This window comes from Mustela lutreola, chromosome 3 (genome assembly GCF_030435805.1).
Source record: "Mustela lutreola isolate mMusLut2 chromosome 3, mMusLut2.pri, whole genome shotgun sequence".
Taxonomy (NCBI): Eukaryota; Metazoa; Chordata; class Mammalia; order Carnivora; family Mustelidae; genus Mustela; species Mustela lutreola.
This window is the reverse complement of record NC_081292.1, coordinates 99,941,118-99,961,301: the sequence shown is the minus strand read 5'-3', so window position 1 is coordinate 99,961,301 and position 20,184 is coordinate 99,941,118. Positions and strand designations below refer to the sequence as shown.

Below are 20,184 nucleotides of genomic sequence, written 5' to 3'. Positions count from 1 at the left end.
TGGGCAAATTCCCTAATCTCTCCGAGACTCAATTTTTCATCTGTAAAATGGGGAGACACGTACCGACCTCATTGTGCTGAAAAGACAAAGTCAGACAAAGCAAGACAACTGCCGGCCAAATGGTAAATCCTAAGGCTTGAAGAATCACCACCTCCCCTTCCCAATCAGTAGATTATCACAATGTGACAGTGCAAAGACAAGCACTTTTTCGCTTACTGCATATAACACTTCTCCCGGGGCAGCTGCAATCTTCCTTCTAAAATCCATGCAAAGTACGTGTCTGACAGCTACACAGCCCAGCAGTCTACTGCGCTCAGACTTGAAGCTCAGGACAAGATGCGGGGACCCCCGAAATCTCTCCACCCGGAGGACAACCACCTAGCGAAACCCCCGCCTGGGGAGCTGCGCACAGGCCCGCCGCGGCCCCCGCCCCACACAAACACAGGCACGTACCGGCCGTTCCGCGGGGACGTAGGGAGCCGAGGGCCCGAGGAGGGGCAGCCGCTGCCTCCGAGCCCGCCCCTCCGCCCCCGCGCGGCCTGTCACCGCGCCCCCCTGTCGGGGGAGGCCGCGGGCCCCCGGGGGCCGGAGGGGCGCGCGAGGAGTCTGGCGCGGGCCGGATCCCTCCTTCACATGGAGCCCGCGCCGGGCGGGGTGGAGTGCGCGTGGACGGTCGCGGCCGACCGGGCCCTCTCGGCTCCCCTCGGTACTTCTAGACGCCGCGGCCCCGAGGCCCGCGCGAAGCTGAGCAGGAAAGGAGGAAGCCGTGGGCCGGGCGCCGCCAGAGGCCGGAGAAGGGGCAAGAGCGGCGACTCCGCGGTTGGAGGTGCCGGGCCTGCCGGTCGTCGTCCTCGCCCTCGTAGCCGCCGCACGCCGCACGACCCCTGAACACCGCACCCAGCGGCCGCACCACTTTCGTCAGGCGCCGCCGCTGAGGGCAGCGGGCCGCCACTACACACGGACCCGTGACGTTGGGCGTAGCGCGGCGCACGTCACGGCCGGCTCGCCTGTGCGCGCGCAGCCCTCCGCCCGCCGGGAGCGGAACCCGCCACGGGCGCGCGCGCCCAGCCTGCAACGCCGCACGCAGGCCGAGAGGACCGTGCCCGCGCCTGCGCAGTGGCCGGCTGCGCCCACACAAGCTCTGCTTCCCCCGGCGTTGGGCAGTGCGGGGATTCCCAGCCCGGGTCAGCCCCGGCGCGAGCCCCGCCCCTATCTCCCAGCCGCGGCTCGGGTCCCAGTGCGCCGGGCACACGTACGCGCGCCAATAACCCCCACCTTCTGTGGGAGTCCTCGGCGCCCGAGACTTCCAAGCAAACCCAGGGGAGCGTCTCCTGCTTGGGCTTTGAGCCCGGCGCGGAGCAGCAGAGCAATGAAAGACTGAGAGCGACTCTGAGTCCGTAGCATGTTGTTTGCAGGCAACAAGCCTGTTGATTTTCGGACTTCATTGCAGATTTTTTTTTCTTTTAAGTTTTTATTTATTTATTTGACAGAGAGTGAGATCACAAGTAGGCAGAGAGGCCGGCAGAGAGAGAGGAGGAAGCAGGCTCCCTGCTGAGCAGAGAGCCCGATGTGGGGCTCGATCCCAGGACCCTGAGATCATGACCCGAGCCGATTCCAGAGGCTTAACACACTGAGCCACCCAGGCACCCCCAGAATTTTTTACTGAAGGACTTTAGAAATTATTGTCAGCTTGTCAACTAACAGTAAACCACGCCCCCCCCCACAAGGTTCAGCCTTCTAAGTTTTACAGCTGTTCTCTGTTTAGTTCCTATCACCATTCGAGGTCAGTCCAGCAAGTACTACTTTCCCAGTTTAACACATGTGGAAACAGCTCAGAGAGGAGTTGACACCCCACCCCTCGAGCTAATAGCATAATCTGAAACCGGAATCTCTTTTCACTAATTCCTTCCTTCACTCTCCATCGCCCTCAGGATAAAATACAATTCAATCGTGTTGGCGTTGGAGGCCCACCACGAAGTGACCTGTATTGTTTTTAGCCCACGCTACTCTGACCCAGAAAACATCTTTTCTGCCCCATCTATTATTTCCTCAAGTACCCCCCTTACAACTTCCTGTACCATTTTTTCCCTCGCTCAGCGTCTACTTGGTTTCTCGGTACATTATGGATCTCACCCCTTCCTGTGTATTCCAGACCACATTTTTATTCCAGCAACTGAATTGTGAGAGATGGGAGCCACACCTGCCAGGCCTGGAGGTGAGCAACTGCTCCAACTCAGGGAGTCCTAGCTCCTCAAGGGAGCTGGCATCCGTGGGGCAGGAACTGAGGGAGAGAGTGTTGTGTAATAACAAAATATTTGGGTCCCCTTCCTCAAATTCTCATTACAGACCCTTTCACAGAGATGTAAAAGACACAGGAGCGAAGTTGTTATTTGACAAGTGTTTGTAAGAGAGAGCGCCTCAAAACAACCTAAATGACTATCAGCCTGAGCTAATAATGGTTCATCTGCTCTGCAGAGAATTAGGCAGCCAACACAAAGAAGGGCCAATACCAAAGGACCTCAGAAATACAGAGCTCAACAGAAAGTCAATTTGCCCCCATTTGTTTAGAAAGTAGGGGAATTTAAAGCTTAAGTACACATAAAGTCAAGGTTTTTAAGTGTTTTGATTCTAACATTCTAAGCCTGGTATGCCACAGAAAGGAGTTCTTAGTAGTTCATAACTCCCTAGATCAGAGTTTGCATGGCATCATGGCTGTGTTCTCTGTTCGGTATCATCAGGACCTCAGCTGGGCTGGTTCTTATCTGGGCGTTCTGGGGAAGATCTGCTTCCATCCTCATTCTTGTTGTTGGCAGAATTCATTTCCTTGTGGTTGTAGAGTTGAGGTCCCTATTTCTTTGCCTATTTCTTTGTTCTTAGTATTTTTGAGGTCAAGATTTAAATCCTGTATTGTTTTCCACAGTTCCTGGCCTGACTGCATAGCAGACACTAAAAAATACCTGCTTACTAAGTAATGTAGAGATGAATTTTTCCTCATACTTCTGCTTACTTCTTCCCTCACCAACTTACCTGGAGACTTCATTCACATCTGGTTCCTCAGAAAAGCCCTACATGAATATTAACATTTTTTTCCTCCATTCTCTTTTTACATTGGTGACTTTTTCTCTTGCTAAGACATTATATCTCCTGCATCTTTGGCGATTTTAGTAAATATGATTACAAATTTGTGATCTTAGGATTTTTTTTTCTTGATGAAACTTCATTTAACCAGTTTTTTTTTTTTTTTTTTTTTTTTTTGCTTTCCTGCTCTGTGCCAGAGATTGCAATGATGAAGTGATAGGTTCCAACATTTCTCAGGAACTCTGGAATCTTGTGAGAAGGGAAGATTGCTAAGTGGATTATTATAATAATGACTTGCCCCATAGCAGGGCTGTGTGTGTGTGTGAGGTGCCCCAGCAGCAGAGAAGTCACAGGTACGCTGAGCAGTGAGGGAAGACTTCAGAGGAGAGGCATGGTATGTGAGTTTTCTATTCCTGCATAACCAACGGCAACAGACTTAGTGGCTTAAAACAACACCTATTTAGTAGTTCATAACCCCCTAGATCAGAGTTTGCATGGCATCATGGCTGTGTTCTCTGTTCGGTATCATCAGGACCTCAGCTGGGCTGGTTCTTATCTGGGCGTTCTGGGGAAGATCTGCTTCCATCCTCATTCTTGTTGTTGGCAGAATTCATTTCCTTGTGGTTGTAGAGTTGAGGTCCCTATTTCTTTGCTGGCAATCAGCCAAGGCCTGCTGTCAACTTCTAAAGGGCCCCCCCCACCCCGCCTCTGGCATTCCTTGCCATGTGACCCCGCCCTTTGTTCTCAAAGCCAGCAACAGAGAATTTCTTGAAAATCAAATTTCCCTCACATGCTGAATCTCTGCCTGACTTCCTTTTTTGTTGCCAGTCAGAGAAAACTCTCTGCTTTTTAAAAGTTCATATGATTAAATCAGCCCCTCCCAGATAACCCGTTCTTAAATCAGTTGTGTTGGGGTTCCTGGGTGGTGCAGTCAGTTGGGCATCCAACCATTGGTTTTAGCTCAGTCATGAGACTGAGAGCTGTGTGAGGCTCCACGCAGAGTACAGAGTCTACTTGGGACTCTCTCTTCCTCCGCCCCTCACCCCCTCTCTAAAATAAACAAATCTTTTTTTAAAATCTACTATGTCATACCACATAATCTAATCATAAAGGTATAGTTCATTATATTCACAGTACCAAGGGCTATGCAGGCCATCTTTACCAGTGGGATCTTCAGGGACATATGAGAGTCCTGCCCATCACACATGGTGAGCTGAAACTGAAATTCAGGAAGTTATTTGCTGGGAGAAATAAGGATGGAAGAATGGGCATTCCAGGCAGAAGAACTCAAGTGTACACAAGCTTGGAAGTGTAAGAGAATAACCCTGTCCTGGGAAGGGTAGGAGTCGCTGGCCTTGGGATATTGGGAGAAATGTAGCCAGGGGGTAAATCCAGAGAAGAGAGCAACCAGATGAGGAAGGAAGGGTGTTTAAGCAGGCTAAAGATCTTGAGTAAGGAGATAAAGATCTAAACCACAGCAGTAGCTGAGGAAGTGATCTGAGGACTATCTGTTGGGATGCATTCAGCTGCAAGGATCAAAACACCTAGCCCAAAACAGCTTGAAGAGCGAAGATTCTTTTCCTATATAGCGAAAACCCAATAGAGGGGCCCAAGTTGGTTAGGCCATGAATTGTCATCTCTGCTCTCAGAAGGTGACTCCTCACCTCCAAATAGCTTGGCATCCTACACAGGAAAGGGGAAGGATTCATATATTAATTCTCACTCTCTGTTTCTCTCTTTCTCATAATCTTTTAATTTTTTAGAACAGATTTATATTTACAGAGAAATTGAGCAGATGGTACGGAGAGTCCCCATATACCCCACATCCAGTTTCAATTGTTAATATCTGAAACATTTGTCAAATTAGGGAGCCAATATTAATAAATTGTAATTAACTGAAATCCACACTTCATTCAGATTTCTATAGTTTTTATCTAATGTCCTTTTTCTGTGTCTGAATGCCATCTAGTATCCCACTTTATATTCTGTCCTCCTGTTAACTTAGGCGCCTCTTGACTATGACATCCCTTGTTTTTGATGACCTTAACAGTTCTGAGAAGCACTGGTCAGGTATTTTGTAAACTTTTCCTCCACTGTGGTGTGTCTTATGTTTTTCTCATACTTAACCTAGGGTTATGAATTTGAGGACTATCACAGAGGTAGCATGCCTTTCTTATCACAACCTATCAGCGGTCACATCATCAGCATGACTTATGGCTGTTGAGGTTGACCTTGGTTGCCAGTTTGAATCCTCACTTGTCAGATTTCTCACACTCTTTTCTCCCCCCACTTTCCATATTGTGCTCTTTGAAAGGAAGTCACAGTGCTCCCACCTAAGGAGTGGGGAGTTGTGTTTCACTTCCTAAGGGTGCAGAGTATCTATATAAATTCCTTGGAATTCTCCATAGAAAATGTGTATCTTCTCTCAGTTATTATTTATGCAATCATTTATTTATATTAATATGGACTTATAGATATTTATTTTATACCTTGGGCTGTAATCCAATATAATATATTTACTTTGTTGCTCAAATTGTTACAGATTTGGCCATTTGGAGTTCTTTCCATTGGTTCCTGTGACCCTTTGACATTCCCCCACCATTGTGGGATTTTCTTTGTTTTTCCTACTTTTTGAGTACTTCCTTACTTTCTGGCATTACCAAATGTGCCAGACTCATCTTGAATATTTCTACCACAGTCCTAGAATCAGCCATTCTCCATGGAATCCTGTTTTCTCTTATTAGAGAATAACACTGGAAACCAAAATCTGTGATTTAGTAATGAGCACTGGGTAATATATAAGTCTGGTGAATCACTAAATTCTACCTCTGAAACTAATAATACATTATATGTTAATTGAATTTAAATAAAAACAAAACAAAACAAAAATCTGAGGCTAAGTGTGCTTGTGATTCTCTTCACTAAGAGCAATCTCACATCTGCCATCCAGCAGACTGCCCTTTTGTTCTTGCTAAAAATCTGCTAATGGTGCCCCTGAGTTCATTCTGCCTTTTCCATAAAAATCAAATTTTGGCTGAGCAATAGACCTTCTATAATAAACAGCCTCCCTTGTACCTAAATGTGGTCCTGTGACTAGGTACTAGCAAAAGGGAAATCAATGAAGTGTTCATCCAAGAACCTTCTTGAGAGACCCTTCCCCAAGAGACAACTGCTTTGCCTTCTCTGTCTTCATCCCTTTCTCCATCCTGGAATACCTTCTAGGCTGTCTTGGAGAATGAGGACAAGGGGCCACACAGAAGTGGTAGAAACACAACCCCCATCCCAGTCTGTACCACAGGGCTCTGTACTTTCACATAAAGAGGGAGTAAGTGTCTGTCACTTGTAGCTGAACTTCCTCCTGAGAGCATTTCATTGACTGGCGCTGGGCCAGCTCCTTTCCTGTGTCTACAAAGGAGTCAGCACTACCATGATGGGTTCAGCCTACATGAGGTGTGCCCAGGGCTGAGCACACTGCCAGGCCACATCTGACCACAAGCCCAAGCTAGAGGTTACAAGAGCTGAGGGATAGATGACTGTTGCCTGGCAGCCAATCGTGTCTCCCTGGGAAGCACATGGGGAGCCGTGACTTGGGGAGCTAGAACAGGACACTGTAGGTATACCATGTGCTGTATAAATGATCCATGACAAGTCTATTATTTATTTTTATTTATTTTTTATTATTGTCATCATCATCCCCAAGGCAGTTGGGGTGGACACTCACTTTTTTTTGTCAAAAAGCAAAACATTAGTAAGGTAAAGCTCCTGACAAAAATCCACAGTACTTCCGGAAGCCAAGAAAAATCATTTCTGGGATTTCTGCTGTTTGGGATCGCCCAAGCAACTTTCTGAGTGTGGAAAGAGGCCATATGACAAGATTTCCCCCAGAGGTTTGTCTTGAATTTTCTGTGATTTTGGTTATCTCTAATTCTTTCCTTTATCAGTTGCTATTACCTATATCTCTTTAAAATTGTGTATTGTGTATTTTACATTATGTTACACATATTGATGGAAAATGTGGGACACACAAGGAAGAAAACCCTCTCATTCCATCTATAGCTATTCCCATTCAGTCTTTTCTCCCTGCAAAGATCTTTGTTGTGATGGTATTTTTTGCTTTTATACATTTTTAGGTAGTTTTAGGCAGTTGCAATCCTATAATGCAATTTTATATCCTACTTTTTTTCATTTATGCAACCTAAGTAGTTTTACTTTCTTTCTGCTATAATTACAAATTTGATAGCTGGTATGTATACTTTAATTTTAACTTTTATTCTAATTTCTTTTTAATGAAAGATGTTCATATAATGAATAGAGAGCTAAGGACAGCCTCTTGGCTGCCAGGGAACATAATAGAGATTTTTTTTTTGCCCTTGGTATTTACAACAAAATGACAGATCACGTGAGACACCGATGCTAAGTGAAATTTGAGAAGTGAAACTCATCCTAGAGATGACTGTCCCTTTCACATTCCTTTAGCCCTCATCATGGTGTTAGATAGGACATGATACAGTGGAAAAGGAAATTACGGACTGTTACTGGGGGAGAACTTTCTGTTTTGGAAAAGGTCCTAGAGATGTTTAAATCACATGGGTTATCTGAGCTAACACATTCTAAGACTTTATAGTAAATTAGGGTTTTTGAGAAGTTGGCCGTTTGCTTGGGGCCTCCCGGTGGCCTCCACCGCTGCAGCACCCCCTAATGGCCCATTGTTGCCTCCAATCTCTGTGTCTCAATGGCCGTTTGCTTGGGGCCTCCCGGTGGCCTCCACCGCTGCAGCACCCCCTAATGGCCCATTGTTGCCTCCAATCTCTGTGTCTCAATAGCAGAATGAGGAATATGTTTCTTCCCTTTCTCTTGTTCATATTGTCTGGTTCTCTTCCTGTTCCTCTTATTTCCTTCTCTCTCTGCTTCTTCCCCACTCTCTTCACCATGTTTTATTGGTGTTTCTCACAAACATCCCAAGAGAACGTCATGGGAATGATTATCCTCATTTGCACATTCTCATTTCATATGTATATTTCTATTCATATTCTCTTTTGCATAGGAAAATGTGGCAGAGAAAAGCAGGGTTGCTGTTACCAGGCTGCTGGGCCACCTAATGGAGCAGCCCTGAAAGGAGTCCAGCATCCAGCCCTCTCCAGTGCCTGGTATCTCTGGGTTCCTCCCTAATGCCAGGTCCCAGAGCCCCTCCCTGATTGCCTAATACCACAGGGTACCACGCCCTGTCTTGCCTTCAGCTGCCCCTCCCAGCACCTGGGGCTTGGCCCTCCAGGTTCAGACTGGTCCCTGGTGAAACCACTGGCTTCCTTCCCTCCAGGGACCCCCAAGCTCCCTTTCAGAGCCAGGTACGCCATCAGCCATCATGGGTGTTGATACCAATAGACATCAGTGAAGAATTAGTCATCTCCATCCTTCTGGCTCAAGATGCGCCTCAACCCAGCATGGTGCAGCTCCTTTCACAGCTGGTTCCTGCAAATCTACTCAAAGGGATGACATTCTTTCTTCATCTGAAGGTCTGGTTCTTCATCAGAGGCCAGCCTGTCTGGAGCTGCACTGGAGAAGGCTCAGTGTCCTGAGAGACGGCAGTGCCACTGACCCCTTGGCCCCTCCAGACTGCTGTGGTTGCTCGGACCTGTTTCAGAGAGTGGGGTTCCCTGTGCCCTCAAACACTGGCTGCCCTACTGTGGCCAAGCCTGGTGGCTCTGGCCAGGCTCAGCCACGAACACTGGAGTTGGCCAGAACTGGTGCCTGACCCTCTTGGTCGGGCTCACTGAACAGAAGACAGGATTGTGTTGGACACCAGTGGGGCAAGGCATGTGAAAGCCACTGGATACAGAAAGCCTTGCCCCCATTGCTGTCTGTGAGAGGCCCAGCGCCACACCTGCCCCAGTAGACTGTAGAGCCAGCAGCCCCTTGAGAATGGAGGGTGCCCACACACACCAGAAGGCAGTTACTTTCAGGGAGACCGACTCTGAGATGGTGACCCCATATTATGAGTCCTCACCTCTAATTTTGGAGTTCATTATGATCAGACTCTCATGAGCCAGTTGCTCCATCAGCCTTGAGCATAGCAGAGGGGCCATGCCCAGAGAACTTGGGTAGTTTTCTGTCACCACTGGAAACACAGTGTATCTTCTGGAGCCCCTAAGACCATTCTTCTCCTGCCACTCCCTGGCCCTCCACCACCATCCTTAAGAACCAGCATGTCTGGCGCCTGGCTGGTTCAGTTGGTTGGGCAACTGCCTTCTGCTTGGTCATAATCCTGGAGTCCTGGGATCTGGTTCTGCATCAGGCTCCCCACTCAGTGGGGAGTCTGCTTCTCCCCCTGACCCTCTCTTCTCTTATTTTCTCTCTCTCTCTCTCAAGTGAATAAATAAAATATTTAAAAAGAAAAAGAAAAAGAAAAAGAACCAGCCTATCATGTCCTCTGCCCTGAAAGTTATTCATGCCAAAGAAAGAAAAACTAAAAGATGTTACCTGCCCCCTCAACCCTTGAGGTTGTTGCCTCAGACTTCAAGAAATTTGTGGAGGGATTTCTTTTCTTTTCTTTTAAAGATTTTATTTATTTATTTGACAGAGGGACAGCAAGAAAGAGAACACAGTAAGAAAGCAGGGCGAGTGGGAGAGGGAGAAATAGGCTTCCCACCAACCAGGGACCCCAATGCAGGGCTTGATCCCAGGACCCTGGGATTATGACCTGGGCCGAAACCAGACACGTGATGACTGAGCCACCCAGGCGCCCCTGTGGAGGGATTTCTGTGCAGAGAAACTTTACTGCCTGGTTGACTTGGCCAGGGTTCTGCCGTGCAATGGACCTGCCACCTACTGTAGATTCCCTTAGAACCTGGTACCCAATTTTGCCAAGCCCTCACTTACAAATGTAGTCTCATGGCACTTACATAACCCTGCTGCTTTTAAACTTGTAGCCTGAGGAGGCCTAGAAGTGGGATATCCCAGTCACAGTGAGTCTATCTAGTGTTTCAGTCTAGGTTTCTGAATGCCACTCTTTACCAAAAGGGACTGGGGCTGCTGCAGAAGTACAAAAGCCTGGGGCATTATACATGTGTGGAAAGGACGCCAGAGTCAGCGTCAAGGGGTTAATTAGGGCCAAATCTGGAACATGTGGAACATGAAAGTGATGATAATAAAGGGTTATCTCCCACATAATCATTCATGAGGCACAGTGTTCTAAACTTAAATGAGGAAGAAGGGAAAACCCTCCCTTTCAGAAATATGCCAACAACCAACAGTTGTGAAAGCGAGGACAGACTCAAGACATTCACAGTGGATATTCAGACCACTGGTTACAAGCCTGGTGAGGAGCACAGTGCTTCCGCTCAAAATCTCTCCCCTCCAGTAATTATTTAGAGAAAACAGCCCTTTCAGAGTGGAGAAGGCTGGCAAACACCTTCAGAAAACAAAACAGCTCACAGTCCTGCCACCCAGGCTTATAGAAGTCACCTGCTGAAATGTCTCCAAAAAGTGACCTATGCCCCCAAACACTCAGCAGCTTGTGCTGAGCGTCAGGCGGCTTCTGCCAGCTTAGAGCCAGAATATAGCTGAATCCAGCCCAGGTATGCACTACTACAGGAATTACTGGCCAAAGAATTACTTTCAACTAAAAAAATACCTATTTCCTCTGGGTGACCACCTGCCACTAAGGTGAGGCTTGGCTGTGAATTTCTGCCAAGGTATGTCCGTCTGCTCAGGCAAGTTTCTTAACCTCTCTGAGCTTCAGTCTTTCATCTTTTGAATGAACCAGCAGTTCCACCTAGAGAGACGAAAACACATCTATAGAAATGCTTGTACATATACATTTGGTGCCACTTTTTTCGTAATAGCCCCCAAATGGAAACAGCCCAGATATTCATTAGCTGGACTAATAAAGGACCTAAACAATGATAACATTTCAAAAGCATTATGGTAAGTAAAAGAAGACTTTCACCAAAGGACTATATATGGCATTATTCCATTTCACGTTGGTGGTATGGTGGTTAGCATAGCTGCCTTCCATGTCAATGAAAGTCTAGGAAAGGTAAAACTCTAGTGTCAGTGTGGTTGCCAGGGGCCAAGGGAAGGCTGCAGAGGGGTGATGGAATTGTTCTAGGTCATGAACACCACGATGCTGACTACAACATTGTATCCATTTGTCAAACTATCACATTGTATAGGTAAAAATGGTACATTTTATTATGTGTAAATTAAGCCTAATAAAACTGATGAAAAAATAATACCAAAGCTATAGTATCATTGTGAGGGTTAATAGGATGATCTATATGCAGTGCCAAGTTCATTGCTTGACCACAAAAGGAGTCCTAAAATAATAACTGTTACCATGTACACTGTCTTGGGCACAAGCAGGACAAGTGCATAGGCAAGAGGCCCTCCCAGAGGAGCCACCCTCTCAAGATATTCTGCAGCTAAACTGGTAATGCAAGATGGAATGAGAAACGCACAGGTTCAAGAGGAGATGGCATGAGACCCACACAGGAGGCTGTCACCACCACTGGGGCACCCAGAGCAGCAGAAGGCCCTCCTGCCCCGAGGAAATGGGCACACACCCCCCAATCTGAGGTGCCTCCTTCTGCCATGCTGCTGCCTCAACGTCAGGAAGTCCTGTTCAGCTACCGCCGCCCCTACCATCCCGTCTGTGGCCACCACCCACACCTTCTGCACCTCTCTCCCACCCCGCCCTGCACAGCCTTGTCCCATTTGTCGCCCAGGCAGAACTCCCCATCCACCCTGAGGAATCTGCCTCTGCAGTCTGCCTTCACTCTGATCTGGAAGCTCTTCCCTTGAGGAGCAAACCTACTGCCCCAGGAGAAGCTGCAGGGAAGGCAGCCAGGGCAGAGGGCAAAAGTAAGGGGAAGACAGCAGTGAAAGAAATAGGCCTCACTGTTACAGCGAGAAACTGGGTTGTATTTATATATGTTATGTCTTGTTGCTTGGCAACCAAGTCTCAGCCCAAGTGCTGGCTGGGGAGGAGGGGGTCTCTTTGTTGGAGCTGCTCAGGGTGACTCATTGCTATATACTCTGCACCCCCCCAAGGATTAGGTTAATAGTCGCACATCATTTCAGGCTGGGTGCAGGCTGCAGGGCTTTACTTGCTGTGGAATCCCAGCATGGAGAAACGCTAGCTCCTAGAAGGAACACAGGCTGAATACACTCAGACCACCGCTGGGCTCCTAGTTCCACCAGCTGGGTAGCCTTGGGCGAGTCACTTAACCTCTCTGACCTTGGCCTCCTCATCTTTAAAAGATTATGAGAGTGACTCTTCATTTGGGTTTACAACAGACCTTAAACACACTAACTCATCCACACTTACCCCTGTCTCCCGCATTGGGCAAGGAGGAAATTATACATAAGCCAGGGCAAAGTTAACCAACTTTCCTAAAGTCACCTAATTTGTATGTGGAAGAGGAACTTTCGAAACCAGGTCTCCGCAGGACAGTGCACTGTATGTCTTTTCACTGTTAACACCCCACCTTGTGTTCCATCCAAGGGACTCAGGGACTGAGTTCTGGGGCGCGGGCTGGTGTGATTCTCTAGGGCAGTCCCTTAGGTTAGAGGGTCTGAGAACTCTCTCTGATGTCAGCGCCATGTCTTTAGAAAAGTGTGCATGGTCTCTGCACTCGGATGGGGCAGGGGCTACAAAGCTGCCTTCACGCCTCAGCAGGCCTGCTCTTGCTGTCAGCTGTTCCCTGTAAACTCTAGCTCCCCTTTTTCTCGACCTGGGTCACCTCCTAGGGTGGCTTCCATGAGCTGCAGTGTCAGATTTTGGCCACCAGCTTCCTGTGACTACAGGAATCATTGTAATGGATGCAAATCTGGCCAGGTCACTCCCCTTCTCAGAGCATGTCACAGGCCCCCATTGCCCATAGGATAAAGTTTAAACTCCATGGGGTAGCAGGCAGAGAAGCCCTCCACCATGGAGCCTCTGTGTCTCCAACCCCTTCTTGTCCTTCCCATCACTTCACTCTCAGGGCCCCAAATCCTCAGTCTGCCCCACTCCTACCCTGTACATCTCTTACCTCAAGGTCCTCTCTGGGGGCTTGTCTGTGGGCTTCCCAAGGACACTGAGAGCACCCTGAGGGCAAGACACACTTTCATCCTACAGGCCTTCCTCTGCATAGTACCTTCTCAGAGCTTTTGCTGAGTAAGTTGTGAAGGGACAGATGAACGACAAAACATTTACTTTATTTCAAAGAGCCTATGGCCTCCAACATGAAGCATTTGGGGCTATTGAATAAGGCCAGAAAGTCCTGGTTCAAGACCCTTAGCCCAATTTCATCTGACTCTTCATACTTTCAAAACATCTACTCTCATTATCCAGACCTATTTCCCCCCCAGTAGCTATAAAAATGTAGCATTGTTTGAAAGGTCATAAGTAAAAAGGTCCTCTTGAAAAGCCATAGCATTTGGGGCACTCAGTTCCCTTCTTAGGACCTCAGTTTCCCTGTTTGCACAATAAGAGGTTGGCCCGGAGGGGTGTTTTTCAAACTGCAAGTTTGGATCCATTCATTAGTATGTTGTGGAATCAAACTAGCTGAAAATAACCTGCCTGGAATAGAAAACAGCTTGTGGATATCGGTTTAAGTTGAATTTATGTGTCTATATGTTAGAACATGTTATAAGATGTACTTCTTGTGGTGGGTGACAAGCAGCGGAGTTTGAAAGCCGCACTCCCTCTCAGCCCCAAGGATTTCAGCATTTGAAACTACAAAGTGGCTGGCCCCCCATGCAAAGACCCGCTGTGCTGGGTGAACCCCACTACACTGGTCCAACAGCGCCCCTTTCATTGTTCTTTGGTTTCAAAAAAGGAAACAACAAACACAGACACTGTTAAAGACAAAAATGAAAAGTGATCTCTCCCTCCCAACTCCAGGTGCCGGCTGCACACCCCAGGAGCATATCCCTGCTAACGCCCTAGTGTTCCTTGATTTTTGTTTTGTTTTGTTTTGTTTTTTAATTTTTTCAAGATGTATTTATTTATTTTATTTTTTAAAAAAGATTTTATTTATTTATTTGACACGGAGAGAGAGATCACAAGTAGGCAGAGAGAGAGAGGGAGAAGCAGGCTCCCCGCTGAGCAGAGAGGTCCCTGTGGGGCTCGATCCCCTGAGATCATGACCTGAGCTGAAGGCAGAGGCTTAACCCACTGAGCCACTCAGGCACCCCTAAGATGTATTTATTTATTTTAGAGAGGGGAGAGGGTCAGATGGCGAGGGAGAGAGAGAATCTCCAGCAGACTCCCTGGTGAGTATGGAGCCTGACACGGGGTTTGATCATAGGACACTGAGATCATGACCTGAGCCAAAAATCAAGAGTTGGATGTTCAACCAACTGAGTCACCCAGGCACCTCTCCTTGTTTTTTTTTTTTTTTTATTATTGTTTATAACGATTTCATTTATTTACTTGACAGACAGAAATCCCAAGTAGGCAGAGAGGCAGGCAGAGAGAGAGGGGGAAGCAGGTTCCCTGCTGAGCAGAGAGCCCGACTCCGGGGCTCGATCCCAGGACCCTGAGATCATGACCTGAGCCGAAGGCAGAGGCTTAACCCACTGAGCCACCCAGGCACCCTCTCCTTGTTCTTTTAAATTGAAGTACAGTTCATGCACAATGGGGACTTTAGTTTCAGATGTACAAAATAGTGATTCTGTAAGTCTGTGTATGCTCACAAGCATAGCTCCCATCTGTCACCATGCAATGCATGACAGTGCCATTGGTGATATTCACTATGCTGTACCTGTTATTCCCATGACTTACTCATTCCATAACTGAAAATCTGTATCTCCCACCCCCTTCATCCATTTTGCCCACCCCACCCCACAACAACCACCAGTTTGTTTCCTGTATTTATGGGTCTATTTCTGCTTTTTCTTTGTTTGTTTATTCCACACAGAAGTAAAATCATATGGTATTTCTTTCTCTAACATACTTCACTTAGCATAATACCCTCCAGATCCATCCACATTGTCACCAATGGCAAGATTTCATTCTTTTTATGGCTGACCAATATTCCATTGTATATATGTAATATATCTTCTTCATCCATTCATCTATCAACGGGCAGTTGGGTTGCTTCTGTATCTTGTCCATTGTCAATAATGCTAAAATAAAGGATGCATGTATCTTTTCTAATTAGTGTTTTTGTTTCTTTGGGTAAATATCCAGTAGTGGGTATCTGAATCATGTGGTACTGGATCTTATGGTAATCCTGTTTTTAATTGTTTTAGGAAAATCCATACTGTTTTCTACAATGACTACACCAGTTTACATTCCTACCACCACTAGGGTCCCCTTTCCTCTACATCCTCACCAACATTTGTTATTTCTCATGTTTTTGAGTCTTGTGTTTTGAGTTTTTGAGCCATTCTGGTATGAGGTGATAGCTTACTGTGGTTTTGATTTGCATTTCCCTAATGATCAGTGATGTGGAGCACCATTTCATATGTCTGTTGATCACCTGTATTTTTGTTTGGAGAAATGTCTGTTCAAGTCCTCTGTACATTTTAAAATCAGATTATTTGGGTTTTTATGTTTTTTTTTTTTTTTTTCCGGTGTTGAGTTCTGTAAGTTCTTCATATACTTTGAATATTAATCCTTTATTGGATAGATCATTTGCAATATATTCTCCCATTCAGTAGGCTGCCTTTTCTTGTTTTATTGATGGTTTCTTTCTAAATCTTTCCTTTTATTTGTATGGAGGCCATGCTTCCCTCAGGTATTCCCAGCCAAGGATTGAACAGTCACACTGCCCTCACTGCCTTGGCTCACTCTGCTCTGCCCACTCTTTCTCCACTGTTTGGGTCCCCACCTCTCACCAGCCCCCTTAGCCCTGCACAGCTTGCTCTTTTCCTTCCCAAGCTGTTCCGAAGGCCAATCCAGTTTTGCATTTTCATTTAACCAGATTAAATCTGATTTGTACCTAGATCCTAATTCCTAAATACCATTCTCCAATAAAACAAGCCAGGGCTCCTAGAGAAATGACTGATTCCAGGGCTGGGGAAGGGAAAATACCAGAGAAGCCTGGGTCATCTTGTGCCACACAGTAAGGAAGTGCTCCAGGAATGATGGAGGCATGTCAAGGAGCACAGAAGCCAACTTAGGGGAGCTCCCAATTGCCAAATCTGTTACAATTTGAGCAGAAAAGAAGAGTAATGGATTAGAACCCACAGAATGAAATATCTAAAAGATCATCCATAAAGATGTAAAAATAATGGATTAAGTAAATAAATGGGGGAAAGAGTTCCTTTTTACAGTAGATTTCCCATTAATGTAGAAAGAATAGTGGAAATAGAAAAATCACTATTTGGTAAAAACCACAGCAATGCCTGTTGCAAACAAGGATCATCAAGGGATTCTACAATTAGTGGGAAAAAGTATGAGAGAACAGGATATTTATATAGTCATAAAGCATCTCCCCACAGAATGTTTATTAATGACAAAGGAAAACAGATGGCTTTACAGTGGAGAAACCTCCGAGAGACCATTTTTACCAGGTGATCAAAATTACTATGAGCAGTTTAGACACATCAGCACCACCTGATAGGGCATCTGGAGAAGGGCACATCACTTCTGTGGTATTCTTGCCAAAAATGCGTAACTTCAATAGAGGAAGGAGAAAACAGGGAGCTCTATTCCTACAAGATAACTGGCCCAAGTGTTGCAGTGGCACAGAGAGACTGAGGAACTATCCCAGGTGCAAGCTAAAGGGGACAGGACAACTAAATGCCATGTGGGATTCCGAATGGGATCCTGGACCAGAAACAGGATGCTGGTGGGACATTTGGCAAAATCCAAATAAGGCTAGTAGATGAGTGAACAGTGTTATATCTTTGTTAATCCCCTGGCTTTGGTCCTTCTGTGGCAAACATTGGGGAAAATCTGAGCAGAAGGTGCTATACTAGCAACTTTTTTGTAAGTCTAAAAAGACTGCATGTTGGTAGACAGTCTACAGGATGGCAACCAACTTCCCTTTAAAAAAAAAAATTATTTGACAGAGAGAGCAAGCAGAAGCAGGGGACTGGCAGACAGAGAGAGAAGAAGGATCCTGCTGAGCAGGAAGCCCTGGGGGGGTTAGGGAGCTTGATCCCAAGACCCCGGGATCCTGAGTGGAAAGCAGACACTTAACTGACTGAGCCACCTAGGCACCCCTGGAGTGGCAACTAACTTTCAAAAGGAATTCTGACTTATCAGTTGTTAGAAACGCCCACCTCAGGGAATGCCAAGCATTCTGAGGCTTCATTCACTCTGAAGGAGAAATGCTGGGGTGGAGGAGGGGTGGGGGTGGGTGGGTGGGTGGGGAGGGAGCAGGGAGAAAGGAGTGGGAGGAAGGTAGAATGCATGAACTTATTGCAGGGGCAGGAGATACCTTTCTATTAGCTCAAAATGTTTTTAAATAAAAAATATGAAGTAATAGGTATGTGTCAGAATTCACAGAATTAAAACAGCATTTAAGTAGAGTGAGGAGTAAATCCTCTTCCTATCCCCAATCCCTTTTGTCCTCCCCACCCCAGGGGAGTGGTTACCAAGATGCAATGCACCCTGCAGGGTAGAAACAAACAGGTATGCAGATTTATTGCTCCTGCAGTTTGAGGGCTCTGTCTTAGGTCAAGGGTGAAAGGGAGAGTCATGAATACTGAGAGCCAGGAAGCCTCTGCTAACAGGTGAAGCAGGCCCTTTTCTGCTGTTGTGCTTTGTACTGAAAAAGAGTAAAGACGGATATGTCTGGACACCATCAAACATGTTTTTCATATTGCTGGTTGCAACCCATTAGCAGTTCATACAATCAATTTCATGTTTCATGATCATCATTTCCAAAAAACAAAAGGAATAGATACTGGCAAGAGGGCATCACCTGTAATTGGGGTAAATAGTTTTGTGAAACTTCGCTGCAATGTAAAATGTATTTCTTACTGGGGGTTGAGGTTTAAAAAAAAAAACAACAAAGTTTCAAAAACACTGCCTTAAGCAACAACTGGCATCAGGCCAGAACCTGGATCACCAGGATGGTTTGCCTTGGGGTGCAGGTAATGGGGCTTATCACGATCCCGGGAGCAGCAAAGGCAATAAATGTGCAGGCCTGACTTCCTTGAAACCCTGTGGAAGGACTAGATGGTTAATAGGTAACCAGGAGCAACAACCACTTAGCTGGGAGTGAGTATTTGGTCCCATGGGCCCCCAGCACACCACTGGAGGTGGGGGGGGGGGGCTCGCAAAGATGGTGTGGGACAAACCTGGGTCCCCAGGCTGCAGTGAGTAGCTCCCTACCCCAGAGCAGAGGAAGTTCAGCCACAACAGAGTGGCCTGGGGTGCAAGTAAGGAGGGCTCTACTGACTGCTGACAAAAACTTGGGTATGGGTTAGCAGAGCTGGAATGGCTCCCCAGGGTGGGAACCCCCCCATCAGGCCTGAGGCCCGGCATCCCCTCCCCCTCCACAGGCCCTGCGCTCCAAAAAAGAATTGCCTCCTTAACAGCCAGGGACTTGAGCAGCCCCTGGAATGTGGACAGCAAACATGGAAAGGTACAGGTAGTAAACACTTTAGGCTTTGGGGGCCGTGCAGTCTCGCATAATTGCTCAACTCTGCTGTTCTGCAAAGCACTAATGGACACATATTACAAATGAGCATTAGTGTTCCAAAAAACTCCTCCTGGACGCTGAAGTTTGAATTGTAAATACTTTTCATTTGTTACAAAACGTTTGTCTCTTTGTATTTTTCAAGTTACAAAATTTGAAAGCTATTCTCAGCTCCTCAGCTGAACAAAAACAGAAGACAAGCCAAATTTGCCCTGCATGCCGAAGGTTTGGAACCCTTACTTTGGACCTTGCACTTCCTCCCCCCTCCTCCCCATCTCCCTCCCTCCTGCCTCCCCCGCCTCCTCCTCCGCCCGTCCTTAACTCCTCCTTCCCTCCTCCCTTTTCCCTTCCCTTTTCTCTTCCCCTATTTTCTCCACTTTTTCTTCCAAAGCCCATTCTCCCCTCCCTCCCTTGCTCCACCCCTGTCTAGCTCACCCTTCCTCCTCCTCCTCCTCCTCCCTCCTCGCTCTCAGCCCCCGCCCCCGTCCCGCGTCCTAGAGCCCCGCCCAGACGCGGCCGGCCGGCGCAGTCAGGGGGCGCTGACTCACAGGCTGACTCAGCGGGAGGTGAGCTGCCAGCAGACGCCCGCGGGGGGCGGCGGGGCGCCCGGAGTGCTGACGCCCTGCTTGGGACGGGAGCGCACGGCCTGCCGCGGGAGCGACCCTTCCGGCTTCCGACCTCCGCGGAGCGGGACAGGAGACCGCCTGGAGGACGCGGGGCACTCAGGGACGCGAGGGGCGGCCAGAGGGAGACCCAACTGTGCAGGTCCGTTTGGGCCGCTCACCTGCCGGGGAGGCCCCGGTGCCGCGCTCTGCCTTGCTCTTCGCACGCCCTCTCTTTGAACTCCCAGCACCACCACCGCCACCCCCGGCCCCGTCCTCCTTCGCCTCCACGCGCCAGCCGAGGCCCACCTCCTCCAGGAAGCCTTCTCAGAAGACCTCCTCCGGACTGGGTTACCTGGGGGAGGCTACGTGCTGGCACCTTCGGTATTGCTCTCTGCCGGCCTGTTTTGGGTCTGGCTTCATCACCAGACTGTGGGCCCCTTGAGAACAGCGGCCAGGTCTTCGTGGGCTAAGCATACCTTGGCTTAAACAGAGCCCAGGCAGCGGAGGAGGTGGGACAAATATTCGCGTGACCAACTTTAGAGATCCAGCCTGGGACACAGCCATGCCAGACTCCCCAAACCCATAATAATATGTTAAAAATTATACACATACCTGTGTATATGTTGCTTTAACCTAGAAATATGAAAAGGTTTATTTGAAATAGTGTATGTCAGAATTATATCATTAACTATGAAAAATAGGTGTTTATTGTAAATTTTATATTCTGTATTATTTACTTTTGTGTTACATAAATGCTATTATTTAAACAGAACATTAGGATTAGTAATGAACATGACAAATAATTATTAGGACTACTTTGTGAGAAAGAAATATAAAAATAGGTAATGTTTCTGTTCTTTGGTACTGCAATTTATTTTAACTCATTGGATACTTAAAATTTGTATTAACATACATACATG

At 47.2% G+C, this 20,184-nt stretch overlaps 1 protein-coding gene across 1 annotated transcript in view; it reads right to left on the bottom strand.

Moving 5' to 3' along the window:
• Positions 1-1,019, bottom strand: part of MAP3K2 (mitogen-activated protein kinase kinase kinase 2) — an 86,087-nt gene extending 85,068 nt beyond the window's left edge. Inside the window, exon 1 of the mRNA XM_059166563.1 lies at positions 454-1,019. The gene's annotated coding sequence lies outside the window, so the exon portion shown is untranslated. The remainder of the gene's footprint in view (positions 1-453) is intronic.
• Positions 1,020-20,184: the final 19,165 nt, after the last annotated feature.